Source organism: Girardinichthys multiradiatus, chromosome 13 (assembly GCF_021462225.1).
Source record: "Girardinichthys multiradiatus isolate DD_20200921_A chromosome 13, DD_fGirMul_XY1, whole genome shotgun sequence".
NCBI lineage: Eukaryota > Metazoa > Chordata > Actinopteri > Cyprinodontiformes > Goodeidae > Girardinichthys > Girardinichthys multiradiatus.
In genome coordinates this window covers 34,902,604-34,927,142 of record NC_061806.1, presented here as the reverse complement: position 1 = coordinate 34,927,142, position 24,539 = coordinate 34,902,604, and the positions used below count along the sequence as shown (strand labels likewise).

The 24,539-nt window shown below is 38.6% G+C and overlaps 1 long non-coding RNA gene across 1 annotated transcript; it reads right to left on the bottom strand.

Moving 5' to 3' along the window:
* Positions 1–311: 311 nt before the first annotated feature.
* LOC124879789 lies at positions 312–1,842 on the bottom strand. The gene is made up of 2 exons (XR_007041123.1): positions 1,717–1,842; positions 312–1,610 (listed from the first exon to the last, which is right to left on the bottom strand). It is a non-coding gene; the product is annotated as an uncharacterized LOC124879789 (long non-coding RNA).
* Between the last annotated feature and the right edge of the window lie 22,697 nt (positions 1,843–24,539).

The following is a 24,539-nucleotide window of genomic DNA, read 5'->3' as shown; positions in this document are numbered from 1 at the left end:
TTAGGTTTTTGAAAGTAAATATATTTCAATGTTCATTTTTAACCAATATGTGTGCTTTCTCTATTTACAAATAAAAGTAAATTCACAAGTAATAAAATCTCTGTTGCAATGATCCAGTAAAAGAACCTGAGGTACCCAGCAAAAGGGTAAGTATCAAGAAAGGAGGAAATTCCAGTAACTGACTAAATCAATGCAGATAAATTGTAGTAACCTGAAGTAGACTGTAGTAATTTAACAATTTCAGTGGCTGAAATACAAATCTACCTAAAAAAGAGCTAACTAGCATTTATTCTGGACCAATCAAAATAATGAACGAGTATGATAGAACTTTACTGGCACATTTAAAGCACACTTTTAAATATAGAGTTATTGTCTTTAATTGTAAATGGAAACGTAGACAACCATATCTTAACAAAAAAAAAAAAGTTATATTAAAAGAAGTTGATAAAAAATAGACTAAAACAGATTGATTGCTGTGCAAAGTAAGTGTTCCAAGTAATTTTGTTTTACAGATTAAACAGCGGGGTGACAATTTCTCAGCTGTTCATCAAATAGCCAGTGAATGGTGTAATGATTCATCTGTGTAATGACATGTTGAAAGAAAAATGTTTTCTTGAACCTGTAATGACTATCACAAATCAAAAGTTGAAATCTGCAGTACAGTGGCTGTAAATATTCCATAGTTATTTTCTGCATCACTGCATACAATGTCTATGCTGTTTGGTTTTTATGAGAATGGCAGAGCTGATTTTGCACAGAGATACAGTTCCACATTCAGTAGTAAAAAAAAAAGCAAATGCAGGGTTTAATGGGAGCTTTGCTTTAGATAGTAGAAACTATAAAACACTCACTGCCTGGAGGCCCATATGGGGTTTTTAATGACATGATTATATGCTGTATTAAGGTTTAGAGATTTTTTATATGAAACTAAATAAATACAGTGCCATGAAAAAGTACTGGCCCTTCTTTGCTTTTTTTCACAAATGTTGCAGATCAATAACAAAATTTAATATCAAAGATATCCCGAGTAAATACAAAAAAGCAGTTTTAAATGATTTCATTTATTAAATCCCAAAAACCTAATACGTTGTTTGCAATAACTGGCAAAGAGCCTTTTCATAATGCTGTTGAATTTCAAACCACTCTTGTTTGCAGAATTGTTTTAACCCATGATTTAGAGCATGAACCTCCTGTTTAACGTCATGCCTGACATACTACTCGAGAGTTTCCTGACCCACATGCAGAAACAATCAGAGGCGGACAGGTAAGACCGAATTGGTGTTTTTTTTTAAACACAATAAGGCTGGATCTGGCAAGCGGAACTCAGCGACCAGGTTCTGTGAATGAAAAGGAAAGTCAGCAACGTTCCCAACTTATTTCTTGTTGCACGGCTCACCGGAAAATCCTAGGTGGTGGCTTGGGGCTGTGCACAGTCCGTGTGAGTGTGTTATCAAAGGTCCGAGTAATCCGACGGCGTGTTTTGGCGGAGCGGTCTTACTAGAGAGCGGGCAGGCAGGTAGCTCTTGCGAGGTCGATCCGGAAACTGTGTCCAAGGTTTAGCTGTCAGAGGGTTTGTGGTTGAAAGGTCCAGAGTTGCAGCTCACGGAGACCTGGGAAAGCAGTAAGACAGGCTTGGGTAAATAGAAGGTCGAACAGGAAGTTCTCCAGTCTCAAAACACCGGGGTTTAAGGCTTAGGTACAGAAGTTTGAGTTTACCACTCTACGTGTGCCATCAGGCGAAGAATGCTCGTCCCGCACGCTCCTTAAACGCACCAGCAGATGATTGCCTGCAGGTGTGCAGCTGTAGGGCTGCGTACCACGCCCACCTCCTCAGGGAAACGACAGGAACTCATACAGGAAAACACACAGACTATGGCAATCTGTCAATCAGATTTAGGTTCAGACTTTTATATGGCCAGTCCAAAATCTACATTTTGTTTTTTTTGTTTGTCCATATATAGGTGGAGTGCTTCAAATCACTGTCCTGTTTAATTATCCCTGTGCACTTGAGTTTAAAAGTTCCACCCGATGGTGGGACTTTCTCCCGCAGGAGTTTCTGTTAGATTCCACCCATTAAAGAAGGATCAGCTGCTGAAGAAGCAAGTGAAAACATCATACTAGCATTGTTTCAAAATGACCACGTTTGACTGTCAGTGTGATGTTTCTCTGCTAAATGCTGCAATAGTTTAAGCCACATGTAACTGGACTCACACCTTCCAAAGTTTTCCACATTTGTCTTTAGGATATTTTCTAAAAAATCTCTAGGATCATGAAGATGTTTTTGTCAAAAAGAAACCGGTCTTTATGTTCTTTTCAGTCAGCAGTCGTTTTCACCTTGGAAATCTTCCATTGATGTCCTTTTTGTCCAGTCTTCTTTCTGTCCAGTCTTCTTCTTCCTGGATGAGTCATCTAATGCCTCTTTTCCATTAGTACCTACTCTAATTGACCCGGGTCGGGTTTGGTTTGTTTTCTATAACAATTGAGTTCCATCTCAATGTGGGCAGGATTGTAAATAGCAAGGCGGCCTCACAGTCTGAAAAAGTAACGTAATATGATTTGCAGTTACACAGACACAACCGCCTTGAGAGGTGCTTAGTCTATGGCTGTTGTCAGACTCAGAGTAAAAGAAGAGAGACAGAAAAGGCTGCAGGGGGCAAGACAGAGTTCTCTGAATAAGAACAGGAGAGAGAGACGCCACGGAGTGGTAAAAACCGAAGGGTACGAGATAGAGGACATGTGAGGGTAAGCTAGTGGTCATAAACACAATAAACCCAGCATACTAGAATATAATGTTTAAAAATATGAGTTATTAAAGTATGCTGTTACTAGTGATGTCACCCCCTAGCTAATCAGTGACCGACGGTCTTCTGATGTCGTGCTTTTAGCACCACAGTTTGAACCGCATCCAAGAAGGTACTAAAAATAGTAACAGAAAAGCCTAAAAAGCGAGTTGATTCATGTCGAAAAGTACTATTTGAAAACAGGGCTTTAAAGCTCTTCAAGTAATTTTGGTTGGCCGTCCTCTCCTGGGAAAGTTCACTACTGTTCCAAGTTTTCTCTATTTGAAAATAATTGCTTTCACTGGTTTACTTGTGTCCCACAGCCTTAGCTATGTCTTCCAAAAACTTTTTAGACTGATTAATCTCAGTGACTTTGCTTCTTCGCTGTTCCTGAATTTCTCTAGATCAGGACATGATGTGTTGCTTTGTGAGACCTTTTAGCCTTCTTCATGTAGTCAGAGACGTTCTACTTCAATGATTTCTGGTTTCTACAGATCTGACAGTTGTTAGGCCTGGGTGTGGTTGCTGAACCAGAACCAGAAAATGTATTTCCACATTAGTCCAGGATGATTTGGATACCTCATTTCCCTTAATAAATGAAATAATTATTTCAAAACCGCTTTTTGTATTTACCCAGGTTGTCTGGCATTAAAATTGGTTCACTGTTCTGAAAATTTAAAGAGTGAGAAAAATGCAAAATGCAAATTCTTGCAAATTGTTTTCCACAGATAGTAACATCACCTTCTTTAAACAATGTTTTACTATGATATAGCTGAGCAAAATGTTTATGTTTTAACATGTATTAATATTGTTAGTGGTTTTATTGAAGGACAAATACATTCAAACACTTTTATTGATATGCTAAAGCTTTGGGTGTAAGTTTAGTCAGAAAAATAATTTTCCCACCTGGTCTAAAAGCATTTTCCGCCACTCAGACCCCTGTTTTTTTTGTTTTTTTATCTCTTAGTTATTTTATCTTTCCTTCACAATACTTCATCTGTATTTTTTTTTTTTCTACAGTATTCAAAAAGTCTGATCCAAGGTCTTAGCCACCAAGCCCAGCATCTGTAGCCTGCAGCTTCCCTGCCTCCTTCCATTCTTTGTGTAACTGCTACATCAAAATCTAATCCACAAGCAGATACTTTAAAATTCATCCTTCATACATCAACACATTTTTTCTCTAGACCTGTTGTCGACTATGGATCATTGTGTGGCACTTGCTTTTAAAGAAATATTTCTTCATTGCAGTCGATTTTCACTTTCCAGTGGTTTGTTCAAACACAGTTGTGGCAGTAACATGTTGAAACATCAATAATTTTGTCATGAATATGTACGAAGCTGTGATCCATCAGCGTCCCCAATCCAGATTCCTGCAGCTTCATCAGAGGTGAAGATTAAAGGCTTTGAGTTCGTCTCTGCACACCTGAGCCTCGTTCTTCAGCAACAGCAGCGGCTAATCACAAATCCTTTATGAGACCCAGGATGGAAATGTGGAGGTGTGCTCAGGAATTTGAATGGCACTGATTAGTTCCTGGAGAAAATTATTTTTAAGAGCCTCGCTGCTTGTCCTCACCTGAACAAGGAGTGAAGGAACTCTCAAAAGAAATGGGACTGCAAATAGCAGAGATTTGGCTTTGTAGGTGAGAAACAAAATTCACACAGGAAAGCATGAAATTGTCCAACTAGAATAACACCTCTTTCCAAGTGCAACTATTTTGTCCTATTTTTGTTTGTGCAACACATTTTTTAAACATTTGTTTTTTGCAGAGTTAACCCAAAAGCTGTGACAGCAGTCTGGGTTTTTAGACTCTCTTAAAGAGTGTAAGACTGAGCCTGCTGCTGCTGAATAATCCAATAAAACCTGCAGAAAACTGCGCAAAGAGACTGAGGGGAGAGGAGGACCAGGTTGAGGAGAGGATCTGTAAAAAGGTGGAGGGCAGGAAGTCCTCTGTAAAAGCAAATAGACCTTTTTATTGATCCTGTGCAGGTGATCACTGAGCTGTGAGACTGAAACTGACACACAAAGACTCCTTCAACTCAGAAATGCAAAATTAAATCGACGCTGCTGCTTAAACGTACAAAGAGAGAAGTATACAGTTTTAAATTAATAGAAAAGGGAACCTTTAATGACATTTTAATTATGACAGAGTGACATATGGTTTCTATGCCAACTAACAGAACAAAAAGCATTTCTGTGGTTTAACTAACCTTTTTCATATTTTCATATTTCACAATCTGCCTTTTGCAAAAAAGCAATACCACCAATGTTGGCTGTGGTCATGCAGGCATTCTACAATGTTACACTGCAACACACAAACAAAATGTAAGCTATCACATCAGCGTAAAGCAGTTTTCTAATAAAATTGTCAGATTCAATTTATCTTATTACTCAGTCTTCAAAGGTTAATCAAGAGGGGAAGAAAACAATCATAGCTGAGCAAGGAAGACATGGGAGTGCTAAAGACAAATAAGAAACAGGAGACTAGCAATAAGTAAAAAACATTTAGGTGTGTCGAGAGCAGCAGAATGACTGAAATTACAGAAGGGAACATGCTGGTCTGCAAATAAAACGATTAAAGGAGACCAGAATACATAAATAGACCAACTGGACATGAATTGGATCTGTTTGTCTATGAGTTTAATGTTTTAGTAAGGAAAATAGCCTGGATAAAGCATATTAATACCATGATCATAGTTTGAAGCTGTCTTACTTTCTGTGAAAACCTGCTCAGTAGTATAGTTGGGAGCTGCTTTGTATTGCACACATACAGGTCCTTCTCAAAATATTAGCATATTGTGATAAAGTTCATTATTTTCCATAATGTCATGATGAAAATTTAACATTCATATATTTTAGATTCATTGCACACTAACTGAAATATTTCAGGTCTTTTAATGTCTTAATATGGATGATTTTGGCATACAGCTCATGAAAACCCAAAATTCCTATCTCACAAAATTAGCATATTTCATCCGACCAATAAAAGAAAAGTGTTTTTAATACAAAAAACGTCAACCTTCAAATAATCATGTACAGTTATGCACTCAATACTTGGTCAGGAATCCTTTGGCAGAAATGACTGCTTCAATGCGGCGTGGCATGGAGGCAATCAGCCTGTGGCACTGCTGAGGTCTTCTGGAGGCCCAGGATGCTTCGATAGCGGCCTTTAGCTCATCCAGAGTGTTGGGTCTTGAGTCTCTCAACGTTCTCTTCACAATATCCCACAGATTCTCTATGGGGTTCAGGTCAGGAGAGTTGGCAGGCCAATTGAGCACAGTGATACCATGGTCAGTAAACCATTTACCAGTGGTTTTGGCACTGTGAGCAGGTGCCAGGTCGTGCTGAAAAATGAAATCTTCATCTCCATAAAGCTTTTCAGCAAATGGAAGCATGAAGTGCTCCAAAATCTCCTGACAGTTAGCTGCATTGACCCTGCCCTTGATAAAACACAGTGGACCAACACCAGCAGCTGACACGGCACCCCAGACCATCACTGACTGTGGGTACTTGACACTGGACTTCTGGCATTTTGGCATTTCCTTCTCCCCAGTCTTCCTCCAGACTCTGGCTCCTTGATTTCTGAATGACATGCAGAATTTGCTTTCATCTGAAAAAAGTACTTTGGACCACTGAGCAACAGTCCAGTGCTGCTTCTCTGTAGCCCAGGTCAGGCGCTTCTGCCGCTGTTTCTGGTTCAAAAGTGGCTTGACCTGGGGAATGCGGCACCTGTAGCCCATTTCCTGCACACGCCTGTGCACGGTGGCTCTGGATGTTTCTACTCCAGACTCAGTCCCCTGCTTCCGCAAGTCCCCCAAGGTCTGGAATCGGCCCTTCTCCACAATCTTCCTCAGGGTCCGGTCACCTCTTCTCGTTGTGCAGCGTTTTCTGCCACACTTTTTCCTTCCCACAGACTTCCCACTGAGGTGCCTTGATACAGCACTCTGGGAACAACCTATTCGTTCAGAAATTTCTTTCTGTGTCTTACCCTCTTGCTTGAGGGTGTCAATAGGTGGCCTTCTGGACAGCAGTCAGGTCGGCAGTCTTACCCATGATTGGGGTTTTGAGTGATGAACCAGGCTGGGAGTTTTAAAGGCCTCAGGAATCTTTTGCAGGTGTTTAGAGTTAACTCGTTGATTCAGATGATTAGGTTCATAGCTCGTTTAGAGACCCTTTTAATGATATGCTAATTTTGTGAGATAGGAATTTTGGGTTTTCATGAGCTGTATGCCAAAATCATCCGTATTAAGACAATAAAACACCTGAAATATTTCAGTTAGTGTGCAATTAATCTAAAATATATGAATGTTACATTTTCATCATGACATTATGGAAAATAATGATCTTTATCACAATATGCTAATATTTTGAGAAGGACCTGTATCAGTTGTTTAGAAGTTCTTCTGATAATTTATTAGTGATTACAAAAGGTGCCATTTTACTAACTAAACAAATGGTCTTAAATCATTAGCATATTAATTACAGACCTGTTTTATAACACTCATGAATCATTTACTTTTTTTTTCCTTGTTGCCCTCCTCATCACAGAAGGATTCTGTTTGACAGTGTGATCTACATTTTGCACAATTTCCTTCACTATTCCAAAATCAGTCTATAGTTGGTTTGAAGGTGAGGGTGCTTCAACCCAACTGGAAGCCTTATTCCACAGAGAGCCCAGTACACACAATCTTTTCCTAAATGGGCATGATCTTGGCTCAGTCTTTCTTGGTGTGGAGGTTGCCAGTTGTTCATTTCAGCTGCTTGATGAGATCATTTTGGCTGCAGCTGGAGCAGAGAGGGATCCCAAAGCAGAAAGTAGGCACTTGGCCAAGAGCACAAAAATAATTAACTCTGAGTCCAATGAGCCCAATGTAGGCATAATGAAGTTGTAGCACTGACCATTCAACCATGCTGCACAACCTTGATTGCTGCCACCAGGATCTCACGATGGGAGTTTTGTGCATCCCCCAAACAAGTGGGAATCTCTAACGATCTATGACTTGTACTGGGGAACACACTGCGCCCTTAATGAACCCAAAAATGCCTTTTCAAGATCCTGCAAAGAAACGTCAACATTGTGGCTCCAGTTTAAAGGGCCTTAAACGTACTGATAACAACTTTAAACTGGCCTGATTTGTTAGTTTTTTCTGCTTGTCAGCAAAGATACTGAGACAAAGGCAAAGTTAGGCCAAAACCCAGCTAGTAGAAATCCTTCAGATTAAAACAGAAAAAGTCTGCCTCAGCAGGTCTGATCCCGCTACCAAATTAACTGAGTTCTTCTCCAACATTTTAAGCTGTTGTGTCTTCCCACTGGTATTTATGTTGAGATGTTATAACTGTTTAGTAGCTGCGAAACAAGCAATAAATGAGGACTGTGACAAGAACATCTCAGAAAGTTCATGGTCTGATAAAATGTTTTTCTGCAGCTGTCATACTTTCAGAAAAATGCTCTTTGAGTAAATAAGAGCAATCCCATTCAGCATAACTCAGTGTGAAATCCTGAGCCTCTGAGAGAGCTGAAAGAAAAGAAAAGGAGGGAAAAAAGCACAGCATTAGCCAGTTTGCAGAAGTTTTGACCTCATTGGAGGTGGTATCTCAGAAATAGCCTTTTCCTTGCTCTACAGAATGTATTTATTTGAATCCAACGATGCTTCTATGAACAGTATTCATTTCATAATAATGAAATTGTTACATCCAAGCTTGCGTTTGAAGAAAAAAATGCATCTTTAAATTCTACCAGGCTGGTGGAAATTTGTCTCAATTTGTTGTTTTTGTTTTGTTTATGCATTGTTGATCATCAGTTTAATCTCTTAGACGGCCTGTTTTGGTAACAGATAACGTCTGCCCTGGATTTTGGATGTTAATTTATCAAAGGGAATTTTTATTATTTTGGCACCAACAAATGAAATATGAAAAATGTGAGAAGTCACTTAAATTGTTCGTGCCTTTGATAGAGCTGCAGCAGCAAAACATCATGGTAATACTTTAATGCCGAATAAAATATTATCCTAAGTAAACTGAAAATGTTTTACAATATTTAAAGCAAACTTTATATTTGATTAAACATTTTTTCATCTTTGCTCAGAGAAAACTGATGCCACAGCTGCTTACTTGAGGCATCTTGCAACTGTTGTTGATGTATTTGCATGTGTCTGAGTGTCAGCCAACACTGGAGAGGAGCCCCAGTCTCAACCCACTTCCCACATGGTTTTTAACCTTATTGCCTGGAGTTTTGATGCGCTAAAAAAACTGCTGACTGCAGATAATCTGCAGCCATGAAGGGGACGTTTTAAAATATGCGGGTGGTTTTCTGGAATTGTGGCTGAGAGATGGTTACACACATTAGTAAAACTTGAAGACTCTACAAAAACATTTAAACAAACAGAGGATTTGTGTCGACATCTTACCACCACTTACATTCTGAAGACGTTTATTTACCACCAAATTCAATTTACCACCAAAGACAAAGATAAACATTAATTTCCTTGCAAATCTTCAATCTTCAGCCAAATCTGTGGCTAAAATGGTTCCCTTTTAAACAACAGGAAGCTGATATTACATGTGATTTTCAAACACCATTATCTTCTTTTCTATGTTGGCGTCCCACTGTGTGGCAGGCTTTCCTTCCTGTTCTTCTTCTTCCCTTTTCTCCCTGGGAGGTACAAACTGTCCAGAAGCCCCTGTGCTCATTGCATGATCCCCACCGCCTTTTGTCCTTGACTTTGAACTTGAAATGGCTTCCTGGCAGCAGAACTGAATAAGGATGGAGGCCATGAGATAGCATTTAGTAGAAAAGGAACACGAATATCACAAAGGTGAAATCAAGTTATGACAAAAGGTTAAAGAAATAGTTATAATCAATATGTTTTCTTGAAAACACAGAAGTCATCTTTAATTACACAGTGAGCTGGCCAAAAGGGGAGCATAAACCCAAAATACAAGCTTCACTTTCCCATTTAACAGAAAATCAAGCAAAAATGATGTACTTCATTAGCAAGAGAGCTGGGACAATTTAACGGAGGTCCAAAACAAACAAAGAAGTTCAATTCATGAATTGCATTACGATCAATTATTAATGTGTTTCATTTACAAAGAAATGGTGTCTCTCAGCAAGTGGATACAGTGCAAAAAAAAAATAAAAATAAAATAAAAAAATACAATACAAAACACTAAATACTAAACTTTAAAAGCAGATCAACAAGATAAATACACTTCCATAATATAAATGAATGTAATTAAAAACAAGCAAACAATTCAAAACCAGATTATTGGTGTTTTATGTTTAAAAAAGGTCACAAAGAAGTCCTAAGAGGAGATGCAAGATGGGGGATAGCACATTTGATTTTAAAATTGTAGCCTGCACAATTAAAAGTATTGAACACATTTGAAAATAAGCAAAGAAATAGAAGTACCCAAACTCACAGCCCTGAAAGAAAACAAGCCCTCAGTTATTCTGTACTTCACTGGGTGTCTTGCTCTAAATAAATTGGCATCTGTTTTTACCCATAGGCCATGGCATTGATGTGACACATCTTTTCAGCTGGTTGTCATCTATAAATCTGAAATTGTTCCCTCAGCCCCTCTCCAGAGTTCTGATATGGTTAGATAGAAAGAAGAGAAAAAAAACGTGCTGATTGATCAGCAACAACTAAATCATAAAATAAAAAGAGACAGATTAAAGATTTATGTTCAAACAAAGACAAGATGTAGAAAACAGAGAATGCTCTTGTATCTATAGCATTAGACCGACAACAGAGTTAAGAAAAGGCAAGCGCTGATTGTGATAGAAGGCACAAGAATATATCCTTGAAGTGCTGAAGGCCCAGTGCGGCTCCATGAAGGACTCCAGTGCCAATTAACAATCTGCAGAACTTGAGCAAATGAGAGTGGCAGGATGTCAAACCCAAGAGGCCACCAGCTGCTTCTAGTCCAGAGCTGCTATCTGAAACACTGGAGGGCTTGTAGAGGAATAAAACATACAGTTGGATCAGGGTTTTTTATTGTCAGAGGGTGCCTGACAGATATACAGTGCTGTTAAAGCAAGAGAGATCAGATCTAATAAAACAATGTCAACAACCAATTAGCAAAGAAGTTCTGTCAGTCTCTAATGCACTTACCAAACCAGTCAATCAAGATGGTGATTCTTTGATGTGTCTTCTCAACTGGACAAATACAAAGAAAGTTCCAAATACATGCATTTCTTTTACCTGGTGTTTGACAACTTGTTTACTGTGAGAAAGAGCGGCATGTTGGCTGCACAGTGACAGCGAGTAGGAGCACCTGGAGGCAAAAGGAAAACATGCAAACTCCACAAAGGCATCCCTGCAGCTCCAGCATGAGAGCCTTTAATAGGATATTTGAAAGTTTGGTTTGAAAGTTGTTGCTTTGCTATTTGCTTTAGCTATGGCAAAAACAACTGAGCATTGACAATTTCCAGGAGATTCAGTCAAGAAAGTTGAGCTTTGGGTATTTAAATAAACATTTGTCATACTTCATGTAATTAGGCAGGAAATTTAAAAATATTCATCATTAGCCCTACATGTCCAGCCACAACTATTCATGCCCCTGACAGATTTAGGTTTAAAGAATTGTTTTATTTTTTATTTATTTTATCGATGTGTTTCTTCTGACTGGATGTAATATTAATGTTTTGGAGAAGCCCAACAAGAGTCCCAGTTTGAATCTGCTAGAGAATCTATGGAGGGAGCTAAAGATTAGGGTGATGTTAAGGAGATTCTTTCAAATCCTGAAACATTTGAAGCTCATCACAAAAAATAAATTATTAAAATGCCAGACGGAACACTCAAAAAGCTGATCAACAATTATAAAAAACTGTTGCTTAGCTTACAATCAATAAAGAGTTTTAATCAATTGTTTATTAAAAGGTATATACTCTTTTTTCAAAACTGAGATTCCTATCACATTGTCAATTTCATTTCCATCAAAAACAAAATTTCTCGGTTGAATGAAAATAATTTTAAATCTAAATCTGCCATTGGTGTTGACAATTTGGGGCTTAACTGTAAATTCTGACACTGTCTAGAAGTAATCTCGTATTTATCTGTCTCATTTTTGTGCTCCGGCTACTCTTTTGAGGAAAGAAGGAAAGGAGCATGTACTAATAGAGGTGGTTGTTAACAGACAACAGGTGAGCTGAGAGGGAACATGGAGGAGGTGTTGACTGATGCTCAGAAACAAGGGAAACTGAGGATTTCTATACATTATTTAGACAAGCAGTGATTAAAAGCAGGATTGACAAAGGCAGGATTACAGAAGTTAATCAAATCTCTAGTGAATTTGTCCCAAAGTACTGGAAAATCTTTTTTTTATTGTGGCCTAATATGTACTATATTGCCAAAAGTAATGGGTCGTACCACCAAATCAATGAATTGTGGTATTACAATCACTTCCATGGCTGCAGTTGTGTAAAGTGTGTGAAGAGGTTAAATGGCCCGAACAAACAAATCACAGAATAAAATCAGCTCGGCGGTGTTAAAAATAAAGAGTCTACAAAGTAACAAAATCTCAAACCAAATCGTGTTTTACCTGATATGGATCATTAGTGAATGCAATTTGTGATAAAAATTAATAACAGTTTGCCGTGCTTTAAAACTGTTAGTGTAACTGTTATAACAAGGGTAAAGAATCATTCAGAATCATAAATCATACAATAGCTCGTACTGACCTCATTCTAAGAATAATCTTAGGATTTCAAAAACAAATATAGATACATAAATACAAACTAGACAAGATAAAGTACACTAATCTATGCACAGTATACTTAGAAGGAAGATGTAAATGAGGTTAATAAGCATTTGCTGTATTGTGCATGAGGATGTCAGCAGCCTAATCCTAAATGTTCACTTTCAACGCTCCCCGTCTGCGGAGAGGTTCTCTGGTGTGCTGCTATCTCCTCTCTAGCTTCTGAATGCAGCAGGAACCAGCAGGTACCAGTGCTGCTCACATTCCAGACGGGGTCTGAAACCAGACGGAGCGGCACATTGATCTGCTTGGAAATGCCTGTTTGTTCGCACCATGATCCCAGGACCAAATCTACCTTTCAACACTTATCTCTTCTCCTCCACCAGCAGGCTCTGCTCCTCGGTTCAGTTCAGCTTGATCCAACTTTAGTTTTCTGTTTTGTTTTGGTCATTTTACCAAACTAAACCTAATAAGAAGATCACAGTAAAATGCTGAATTTTCACATTAATATTAAATTGTTAATATGAAATAGATGCAGTAAGAAAACGACTAAAATGGCGACTAAACATAATAATAGGCGAATCAACATAATGATGAGCATGTAAATAAGCTACGTTCAAACATTTTAATACTGTGATACAATTAATTTAATTTTGCTAAGTTTTATCCTTATGATTCTAAATCCAGTCTAAATTCTATGACCGGTAAATATTTTTTCCATTGATTACTAGGAGCGTATTTCTTTGTTTGTTGTTTCTTTTAACAACTAATCATAGCTCTTTGATACAGCGTCACACCTAACAGCGGGGTCGACCAAACCTCCTCTCTAAGATAGGAATTTCTATTGTTTCTTAGCGCAGAGTCGCTCTCAGCAGCAAATGGAATCACTCTTAACGTAGGAGTCCTTGCCAAGAATTTTTAGGCTTAAGACAGGAGCCCTCTGAGAGCACTCTGAGAATCTTTGTGAAACGGGCCCTGGCCTACTGTTCATTAAAAGAAAGTGTCTCAAAATAAAAATCAGGGAGATAATTGAAAAGAAAATCCTCTAAAACATCATCCAGTAGCAGCAGATCCACTGAATGAGAGAAACACAGATATAAATGGTTTTAAAGAACTATAACAATCTCTATCTGGGTCACGTTTAAATTGTGAGCAACGCTAAGTCTTCCTGGATAGAAGTTTCTCAGTTTGTTTGGAGCCTCTGGTCGACAGTCTCTCCAGGCTTTTCCTCTTACTGCCTGGAGGCAGATTATAGCTACTGTACAAAGTGCTCGCATGTGTGTGAGTGAGAATTAATTTATTGTGTTGAATGAAGTCTAATAATACAGAGCACTCCTCTGCTGATCCCTGCAGGGTGTTTAATTCTCTTTTCCGAGCAGAGTTTCCCCACAGAGTACGCCAAGAGCTCATCTGCAGGAAAAGAAAGAAAAGCGAACTTTGTCTGACTGTGGACAAGTTTAAATAGGTGATTTGGTGCCTTTCAGGAAACCCTGTTTCCCCTTTTCGCTTACTTTTATAAAGCAGAAAACGATCAGAGAGGAGTTTGGTGGCAATAGATGGAAAAAACTTCTGAGGAGGTGAACTGACTTCAACAGAATAAAACACAAAATAAGTCAATAGTGTATGTTTTTGTTGAGGATAACAAGCAGAGATTGACACAGGAAATAAAAGGGCAGGAGCTTCGGGATCCTGTTTTCCTTTAAGTGGTTCTGTCTCCTGTGGGCAGAACACGGCAAAAAGTCATTTGCTGACCCCTGACCTCCAGATCTGTTATTTCCCAGGACATGGATATAACCAAAACCCACACAGTGACAGCAGCTGTTGCTCTGTAAGGGTCATCTTCAAGTGGAAATGCCTTTGAAAAATAGAACCATATTTGGGCAAAATATTGGGAAAGAGTAATGTGATTTTAAAACAGTTTTAATTATTATAACATTTCTCATTTTTTCAACTTTTTTGTTTTTTTAATTCTGATGATACATATCTACTGCATATTCAGAAATTTAAGAATTCAGAATAAAGGGAGCATGTTAAAGGTGAAGGACTTTTTAAGATAGCATCCAGTAGTGTAGCCATTTTTTTAACAAACCTTCAAAGACAATAAAAACCCATCTGGGTAATGGTGTATGGACAGCCAAATATCACAAAATAGTACATGTTTTTAAAGGGACATAAAATTGCCAATTCTGCTTTGTGTGTATTTGAGTTGGTTTGCATCAAAAGAGGCACAAGAGTTAAGGTGATCAGCTGACGTTTGTAAAAACTACAGAAAACACACAACTTTTTGGAGATGTTATCAAATTTGGAAGCAAATTTAGGAGTAAATGACTGTGGATGGTAAAGCTGAAGCAGATGTTGATGGCCTACTTTAAAGCTTTCTCTGGTATGAATGTGTTAAAGTTGTTGTTTGATTTTTTTCAAACAGATACATTTCTGTTTACATCATGTATTCTTTTGAAAAACGTCCAGCTTATCTTGTTTTATCTTAAATGATCAGAAAGGAAGGATGACTTCTGTGTAGGCTGTACCTCAGGTCCATGCATGGTGGGGCTGACTGGTAGGACTGTGTTTATTATAGGCGTCTGTCTGGTGATGCTTTTCAGGGGAAGTAGTGGCTGTTGTAGCAGTTAAAAATCACCCCAATGAAACTACGTTTTTCATAATTTGGGTCAAGTTTCAGTAACTTTGATTAAATATAAAAAAAATAACATTTTTTAACAGAGACAAGATTTAAAATATTATGACTTTTAAAACATAAATTGGAAAAAAAAAGGGAGCATTTTCATAATTGCTATGACATTTTTCTGACTTCAGAGGGCTAATTAATATGTACTGTCTGCTACACAACCATCTAGTCCAGAGCTGTCAGTTTTATTTTGCCTGTCAAACTTGCAAGCAGTCAAATTCTTCCTCTGAGAGCCAACATACAAACAAAAAAAAAAGAAAAGTTATGGCTTGCTGCCAGTGCTCACGATCGACTTCCCTGAGAACCGCAGATATAAACACTTCCACCAGCTGGGATGTGGAGGATTTGTCAAAGTCAGAGGGCATACTGTGAGGAAAAAGAGGATCAGTAAGAAACTAAAGAATGAAGAAACTGAACTGGAACGTAAGGGACCAGATGGGCCATTTAAGGCTTGGATTTGCACATGGGAGCAAACAAAATCTCACAGATACAAAACATGGTAATATGTAGAAAATCCTTTATTTTTTGGCTTGAGAAGGAAGGATATCTTGCAGTAACTGGTTCGCTCCATGTTATATGTTTATCATAACTGATATTTTTTAATGCTTTATGTCAAATAAGTCAAAAATCCTCAGGCTTTATTAGAAATGGTGTTCATTAGAAAAAAGTGTTTATTAGAACTAAGGTAATACTTACACAAAAAAAGTATAAATAAATCAATCATATTTGGTATCCTTTTAAAGGTGAATCTGATTTAATTAACCAAGTTCCTTTCTTTTAAATTAAGGAAACCAATATTTTTCCAGTTATGAGTTATTGTTAATTTTTATTTTGGCTGCTTCACCGCTATGGAACTACTGGGTGGAAGCTGCAATTAGTTGGACTCCACAACAGCACAAAAGTTGCAAAGGTTAATTGTAAAACTGAGGTCTCTTAGTGTAAGGGGTAAACAATGGCAGGGTTGGTGAGCAGGTGAAGCCCTGCAGGCTGGAGGTGCATGAGCAGAGCAGGTGTAGAGCGGCGGATACAGAGCGTGCCAGATACTGAGTCTATCAACTTTTAACAGCAGTGCAACATTAGCAAGCAGGTGGCGACTTGGTGAGCGGTAAGGATTTCTGGCTGATGATGAGTTGGATGGCGAGGCTGTAGATGAAGCTAAATGCCACGTAGGTGACTGAGACCTGAGCGAGCTTGTTGGCACATGAGGAGGGATCTGCTGCACAAGGAGCTTAGGGAGGAAGAAATAACGAGGGTAACATTAACGGCGTAGGTGATGGAACAGAGTGCTTCAAGTTTACGAGGTAATGATGAGCAAAGTGTCAACCTCAAGTCAGGCGTGGACAGGAGCTAGTAGCCCTGTCAAAGGTCACATAAACCCACAAAAATAAATAAGTTAGAGTAAAAAATAATAGGTACCAATAATAACAGATTCTATAGTAAACACATTACATTAAAATTTAATACATTATGTTAATATAAATGTTTTTATCATTTATTTATTTTATGACAATTTCATTTTATTTAAAAACTGTTTCAGAGAAAATGACTTGATAAATTTGTCATTTAGATGTTTTTATCGTAAATTTTATTACTGTAATTGAATTTTTTCAACCGCAAACAAAAAGGAGACATTTTCCTTATAAATCAATCATTGTGTCAACTTATTTAGCTGAAATTTTTACATCCGTCATCCATCATTGCTCTTTATTGTTCATCAGTATTTTAGATCAACCTCACGATGAAAGCAGTACTGAGCATTATAACACAAAAGTTGATGAGAAATTTCAGATTATGTGGCTTTGCAACCTCGGAAAAAAATAGCAAAATACAATTTTATTAGATATGATTTCTTTTTTTTACTTTTATTTTGACTTTCCAATTTACAAAAGAAATCTGACTGCAATGGATTATCATGCATTCTGATTTTTACTAAAATACTGTCACGGGTTGTGGTGGAAGAGCAGGACCCAGGCACAGACTGGAGCACTGAATGACCATAATTTATTAAATAAAAATGAAGAAACAGACAGTGAGTGCAAGGAAACACGACAAGGAACACGGCAGAGTTACAGGTGAGAGTAAATGACATAAATAATCCAGAGGGGAGCAAATGCAACATGTGAGCTTAAATATTGGGATGAAATAAAATTCAGGGGTGATTAATCTGGAGGATATGAGGAACAGCTGAGACCAATGAGACTAGATTGAAGGGAACACAGGAAGGAAATCTGACAAAGAATAACACAAAATATACGAAAATGAATTAAGAACCTAAGTAAACAGGAGTCCTTAAAATGGTAGAAAATATAAATAACAGGGAAGAAACAGATAAAATGAAGAAACCAGAAAGTCAAACACTTGACAAATACTGGCCAAACACTGTTTAAAAATCACTTTGTAATATAAAAGAATGTGACTTTTTGTAGACGTTTTAAATGTTCAACAGCAATCATGTTTAATTTAGATCTATATTCGGCACAAAAAACACACATTCAGATTTTTATTTATAAATGTCAGATTTTTTGTGAGGTCACTCATATGCAAAAGACAATCTGTGTTTCTGTTGCCCTCAGCCGAACCATTCAGACTTGTATTGGAAGTAAACTCTACACTTTAAATTCACCACAGCTCAATAGCCAAGAAAGGATCAAACAAACACAGGCTGTTGAAAAGCCAGAGATTCTCATTTCAAAAGATGGAGAAGTGTCTTTGTTTGGCTCCAGGGGATCTTTTCACTCGGCACACTCCTTAGTTACTGTAAGAGTTTAACAATCTCCAAACATTTTATTTGGAGTAAAGTCAATATTTCTGAAAAGGTTTAAAATAGACTTAATCAACTAAATCATTTAAATTAAATCACTTAAATTGAGAATTAAGATAACTTTGTTGATAGCACTGTTGCTTTACAGCAAGAAGGTCCTTGGTTTGACTCCCGGCCAGGGGTCTTTCTGCATGGAATCAGCATGTTCTCCCCGTGCATGTGTGGGTTCTCTCCGGGTACTCTGGCTTCCTCCCACAGTCCAAAAACATGACTGTTAGGTTAATTGGTCTCTCTAAATTGCCCTTAGATGTGAATGGGTGTGTGCATGGTTGTTCGTCCTGTTTGTCTCTGTGTTGCGATGGCGTGGTGACCTGTCCAGGGTGTACCCCGCCTCTCACCCATGGACTGCTGGAAATAGGCACCAACTCCCCCGTGACCCATTATGGAAGAAACGGGTATAGAGAATGGATGGATAGAACTTATTTTTTCATAAAGGCAAATAATTTTACCGAGATAACAGTAACAGCCAACTAGGTAAACCTTATTCCTGGCAATCACAGCTAAGATGAACTGTTTATTACAACTGCCTCAGTGCTATAAAACTCAGCTTGCTAGCAAGTTTGATTTTAGTATTTGTGATGACCCTAAACCAGTTAAAGCTATAAATTTAACACAGCAACTTTCTCTACCACCAGTCTTAACTTTTACTAAGCTGAACCGATTTCAGCAATCCCTCACCCTATATAAGGAAGCATGTGGAGTCAGTTGAAAGAAATAACTCCCTTTTGACAGGAAGAAACCTCCAGCAGAACCTGGCTCAGTGTGATCTGTCAAGAGTGGCTGGAAGTTGAGAAGGCAGAAAAGAGACACAGATAAAATCTGAAAGACTGGCCCAGCAGTATTTTCTATCCAGAAAGAAACTAAGAGTGGTTCCAAAGTTCAGAGTGGAAATAGGAAGGACTAATGACTCCACTCAAGAAAAAAACTCAGAAAAAACATTGAAGCCCTGGCCAAGAAGGACTTGCAATAAGTGACAGTAAGTTTATTTTTCTTCATGAATAACATACAGCTTAATGTTGGAATTTTCTTAATATAAAATAGTGCTTATTCAAATATAGTTTTCAGTCTCTCACATGCTCAGAATGCTGTTGTCACAGATAAATTAATTACACCAGGGAATACATTTGCACAAACAAAGATAAAAAACCCTGACATGAAAGTGAATTCCTGGAGCTAGAACAAGCATCCGTCTTTATTACTCACCAGGGTCAATGTCTGTGTCCTTGTGTCCCATCATTCTTCAGACAGATGGACAAAGAATTCCCTCTGGACAGAAATGAGCCCTTTAGATATTTTCTCTGCTCAAATATTAAGTGTGAAAACTTGTTTTTCCTTATTGACAATAAATACATTCAAGCTTGTGAAATGTAGGGTCCTTGAACATATCAAAAACTATGACTTTTTCATAAACTCTAAGATCTGGAGTCTCCTTCTGACCTTTAAAGTGTAAACAATCTTAAAATAAATTGCTTGAAATAAAGAGTGTCACAGAAGCAAGGCAGATTACTCATGTTTATCTCAAGGGAATAATTTTCAGTGAGTGAGAGAGGAAGGAGGATGTCTGAACAGATAAACTGTACTGAAATGCTTAATTAAAAAAGGGCCTGACATTCATTTATTAGAGTTGAGCAATCAGAGGAATGTACAGGGGTTGGACAATGAAACTGAAACACCTGTCATTTTAGTGTGGGAGGTTTCATGGCTAAATTGGACCAGCTTGGAAGCCAGTCTTCATTGATTGCACATTGCACCAGTAAGAGCAGAGTGTGAATGTTCAATTAGCAGGGTAAGAGCACAGTTTTGCTCAAAATATTGAAATGCACACATCATTATGGATGACATACCAGAGTTCAAAAGAGGACACATCTTGCTGGCACATCTGTGACCAAGACAGCAAGTCTTTGTGATGTATCAAGATCCACGGTATCCAGGGTAATGTCAGCATACCACCAAGAAGGACGAACCACATCCAACAGGATGAACTGTGGACGCAAGAGGAAGCTGTCTGAAAGGGATGTTCGGGTGCTAACCCGGATTGCATCCAAAAAACATAAAACCACGGCTGCCCAAATCATGGCAGAATTAAATGAGTACCTCAACTTTCCTGTTTCCACCAGAACTGTCCGTCAGGAGCTCAACAGGGTCAATATACACGGCCGGGCTGCTATAGCCAAACCTTTGGTCACTCATGCCAATGCCAAACGTCGGTTTCAATGGTGCAAGGAGCACAAATCTTGGTGCTGTGGACAATGTGAAACATGTATTGTTCTCTGAGTCCACCTTTACTGTTTTCCCCACATCCGGGAGAGTTACGGTGTGGAGAAGCCCCAAAGAAGCGTACCACCCAGACTGTTGCATGTCCAGAGTGAAGCATGGGGGTGGATCAGTGATGGTTTGGGCTGCCATATCATGGCATTCCTTTGGCCCAATACAGGTCCTTCTCAAAATATTAGCATATTGTGATAAAGTTCATTATTTTCCATAATGTCATGATGAAAATTTAACATTCATATATTTTAGATTCATTGCACACTAACAGAAATATTTCAGGTCTTTTATTGTCTTAATACGGATGATTTTGGCATACAGCTCATGAAAACCCAAAATTCCTATCTCACAAAATTAGCATATTTCATCCGACCAATAAAAGAAAAGTGTTTTTAATACAAAAAACGTCAACCTTCAAATAATCATGTACAGTTATGCACTTAATACTTGGTCGGGAATCCTTTTGCAGAAATGACTGCTTCAATGCGGCGTGGCATTGAGGCAATCAGCCTGTGGCACTGCTGAGGTCTTATGGAGGCCCAGGATGCTTCGATAGCGGCCTTTAGCTCATCCAGAGTGTTGGGTCTTGAGTCTCTCAACGTTCTCTTCACAATATCCCACAGATTCTCTAGGTCAGGAGAGTTGGCAGGCCAATTAAGCACAGTGATACCATGGTCAGTAAACCATTTACCAGTGGTTTTGGCACTGTGAGCAGGTGCCAGGTCATGCTGAAAAATGAAATCTTCATCTCCATAAAGCTTTTCAGCAGATGGAAGCATGAAGTGCTCCAAAATCTCCTGATAGCTAGCTGCATTGACCCTGCCCTTGATAAAACACAGTGGACCAACACCAGCAGCTGACACGGCACCCCAGACCATCACTAACTGTGGGTACTTGACACTGGACTTCTGGCATTTTGGCATTTCCTTCTCCCCAGTCTTCCTCCAGACTCTGGCACCTTGATTTCCGAATGACATGCAGAATTTGCTTTCATCCGAAAAAAGTACTTTGGACCACTGAGCAACAGTCCAGTGCTGCTTCTCTGTAGCCCAGGTCAGGTGCTTCTGCCGCTGTTTCTGGTTCAAAAGTGGCTTGACCTGGGGAATGCGGCACCTGTAGCCCATTTCCTGCACACGCCTGTGCACGGTGGCTCTGGATGTTTCTACTCCAGACTCAGTCCACTGCTTCCGCAGGTCCCCCAAGGTCTGGAATCGGCCCTTCTCCACAATCTTCCTCAGGGTACGGTCACCTCTTCTCATTGTGCAGCGTTTTCTGCCACACTTTTTCCTTCCCACAGACTTCCCAGTGCCTTGATACAGCACTCTGGGAACAGCTTATTCATTCAGAAATTTCTTTCTGTGTCTTACCCTCTTGCTTGAGGGTGTCAATAGTGGCCTTCTGGACAGCAGTCAGGTCGGCAGTCTTACCCATGATTGGGGTTTTGAGTGATGAACCAGGCTGGGAGTTTTAAAGGCCTCATGAATCTTTTGCAGGTGTTTAGAGTTAACTCGTTGATTCAGATGATTAGGTTCATAGCTCGTTTAGAGACCCTTTTAATGATATGCTAATTTTGTGAGATAGGAATTTTGGGTTTTTATGAGCTGTATGCCAAAATCATCTGTATTAAGACAATAAAAGGCCTGAAATATTTCAGTTAGTGTGCAATGAATCTAAAATATATGAATGTTAAATTTTCATCATGACATTATGGAAAATAATGAACTTTATCACAATATGCTAATATTTTGAGAAGGACCTGTACTTGTGCTAGATGGGCGTGTCACTGCCAAGGACTACCGAACCATTCTTGAGGACCATGTGCATCCAATGGTTCAAGCATTGTATCCTGAAGGCGTTGCTGTGTATCAGGATGACAATGCACCAATACACACAGCAAGACTGGTGAAAGATTGGTTTGATGAACATGAAAGTGAAGTTGAACATCTCCCATGGCCTGCACAATCACTAGATCTAAATATTATTGAGCCACTTTGGGGTGTTTTGGAGGAGCGAGTCAGGAAACGTTTTCCTCCACCAGTATCACGTAGTGACCTGGCCACTATCCTGCAAGAAGAATGGCTTAAAATCCCTCTGACCACTGTGCAGGACTTGTATATGTCATTCCCAAGACGAATTGACGCTGTATTGGCCACAAAAGGAGGCCCTACACCATACTAATACATTATTGTGGTCTAAAACCAGGTGTTTCTGTTTCGTTGTCCAACCCCTGTAGAGTTCAATGTCTGATTCAAAATTAATGAAATTCTGCATTTATTTAGCCAAAATTTTCTTTATAGCATCTTCATAGGCTATGAAATAAATGTTTTAATGTAAGAATCACTTTTAAAGTTTCTGAAAAAACCCTTTTATAAAGCACTCTTTTTAAATGATTATATGTATATATATATTTTTATATGATTAGATGGCAAAAATTTATAGGTTTCACAGACAGCAGTTGCTTTCAAAAATCTATTACTTTTTTTTCCTGCCTAAATTACGTATTTGTTTAAAGCTATTAAAAACTTGGCACACTTGATCTTCCTTTTTCACTTCCAGTGGACAGAATCTTTCAATCTGTCCATCTGCCAATTTATTATATTATATATGCAGCTAATCTATAGCTGCATATATAATAAACTGAGGTCCCTATCATCAACACTCCAAACGCACCTTCTTCTACAGCCAGACCTGGAACATTTTCCTGTCTGTCTATGTGTGATTTATATTTATATAAAAAAAACAGAGTTTCTGGGCACCCCAAGTCTGGTGCTGACAGAGTCCATTACCATGGTTAACATATGAAAGTGTAACCCAGTTTCATGTCAGCTCCATGCTGCAAAGTCTCCTTTGTTTCCACGATGCATGCTTCAGTTGTGAACGTCGCCAACATCATGGTGGGATGTGGTCAGACCAGTTGTTCATGAAACGCTAGAGGCAGCTCAAAGAGGGTACAACTTTGCAGGAACCAATTTGCAAAGAAAAGGTTATAGCCTTTTGGGGTATTTCTTCATTAGTCTTGCTTTTATTTCCTGATTTGACTCAGGCTGGACTTTGACTGGACCATTCTAACATGAATATACTTTGATGTAAATTATTCTATTTTGGGTCTGGCTGTACATACAGGGTTGTTGTCCTGCTGGAAAGTTAACCTACTTCACTGTCTAGATCTTTTGCTGCCTCTAACAGACTTTCTTCCAGGATTGTCCTTTTGTTTTTTAGGTTTAGAGGCCAACATTTTGTTCACTGTTCTTTCTGAAATCAGGTTTTGCCACAGATTATCAATTAAATTTAGGTCCGGAGTTTGACTAGGTCATTGCCACATGAGTATGCTTCGATTTAAACCATTCCATGTTAGCTCAGGCTTTGTTCAGGATTGTTCTGCTGGAGGGTGAAGATCTCCTCAAGTCTCAAATCAGGTTTTCTTCCTGGGTTGCCCTGTATTTAACTCCACCCATCTTTCCATCAACATGACCATCTTCCCTGTCCCTGTTGAAATATAGATCCTCATAGCACAATGCTGCCATGACCATGTTCCACTGTTGATATGCTGTGTTCAGGGTGATGTTCAATGTTAGTTATTATTCAGATAGAGTTTTGCATTTATGAAAGAAGTTAACTTTATTTCTCAACTGACCAGTGGGATTCTTTTGATCTTTGATGTTTTCCTTATATTGCTGGTAAAAAACTGAAAAGGAAACTTCATAGGGCTTTCTTTCAACATTTTCTTCTTGCCACTCTTCTTTTCGTGCCAGAATTGTTGAGTGTCTGAATAATAGTTGTCCTGTCAAAAGATTCTTTCACCTAAACTTTCCAGCACCTCCAGAATTACCATTTTGTCTCTTGGCTGTCACATTAATGCTCTACTTGACACCTGCGGACCTGTCATGTCTTGGTAGGTCTGCACTTGTGGGGTACTTTTTCAGTTTTATTTGATGAATTGAACAGTTCTATGTGAAATGTTCAAATCATGGAAGATTTTTGGATAACCTAATGTTGCAAACATTCAAGGGGAATCGATAATTTTTTGAGGCTCTGTATGTTACATTGCAAATTACAATCTTTTCAAATTATCAAGGCATTTTCAACTCAGCATTTTTGTTTAACAACTTTCATAAGGAACTGTCTAATGTTTTTGCTGGAACTACAAATATCTCTTTCTATTGATAAAGTTGAGCCAAAGATATGAGAAAGCATATGTAAACTCAAAAACTGTATTGTCACAAACCAAAGCCAAAGTAGGGTACCCACCAACTTAACACCAACCAAATAGAGGATCATTTACAG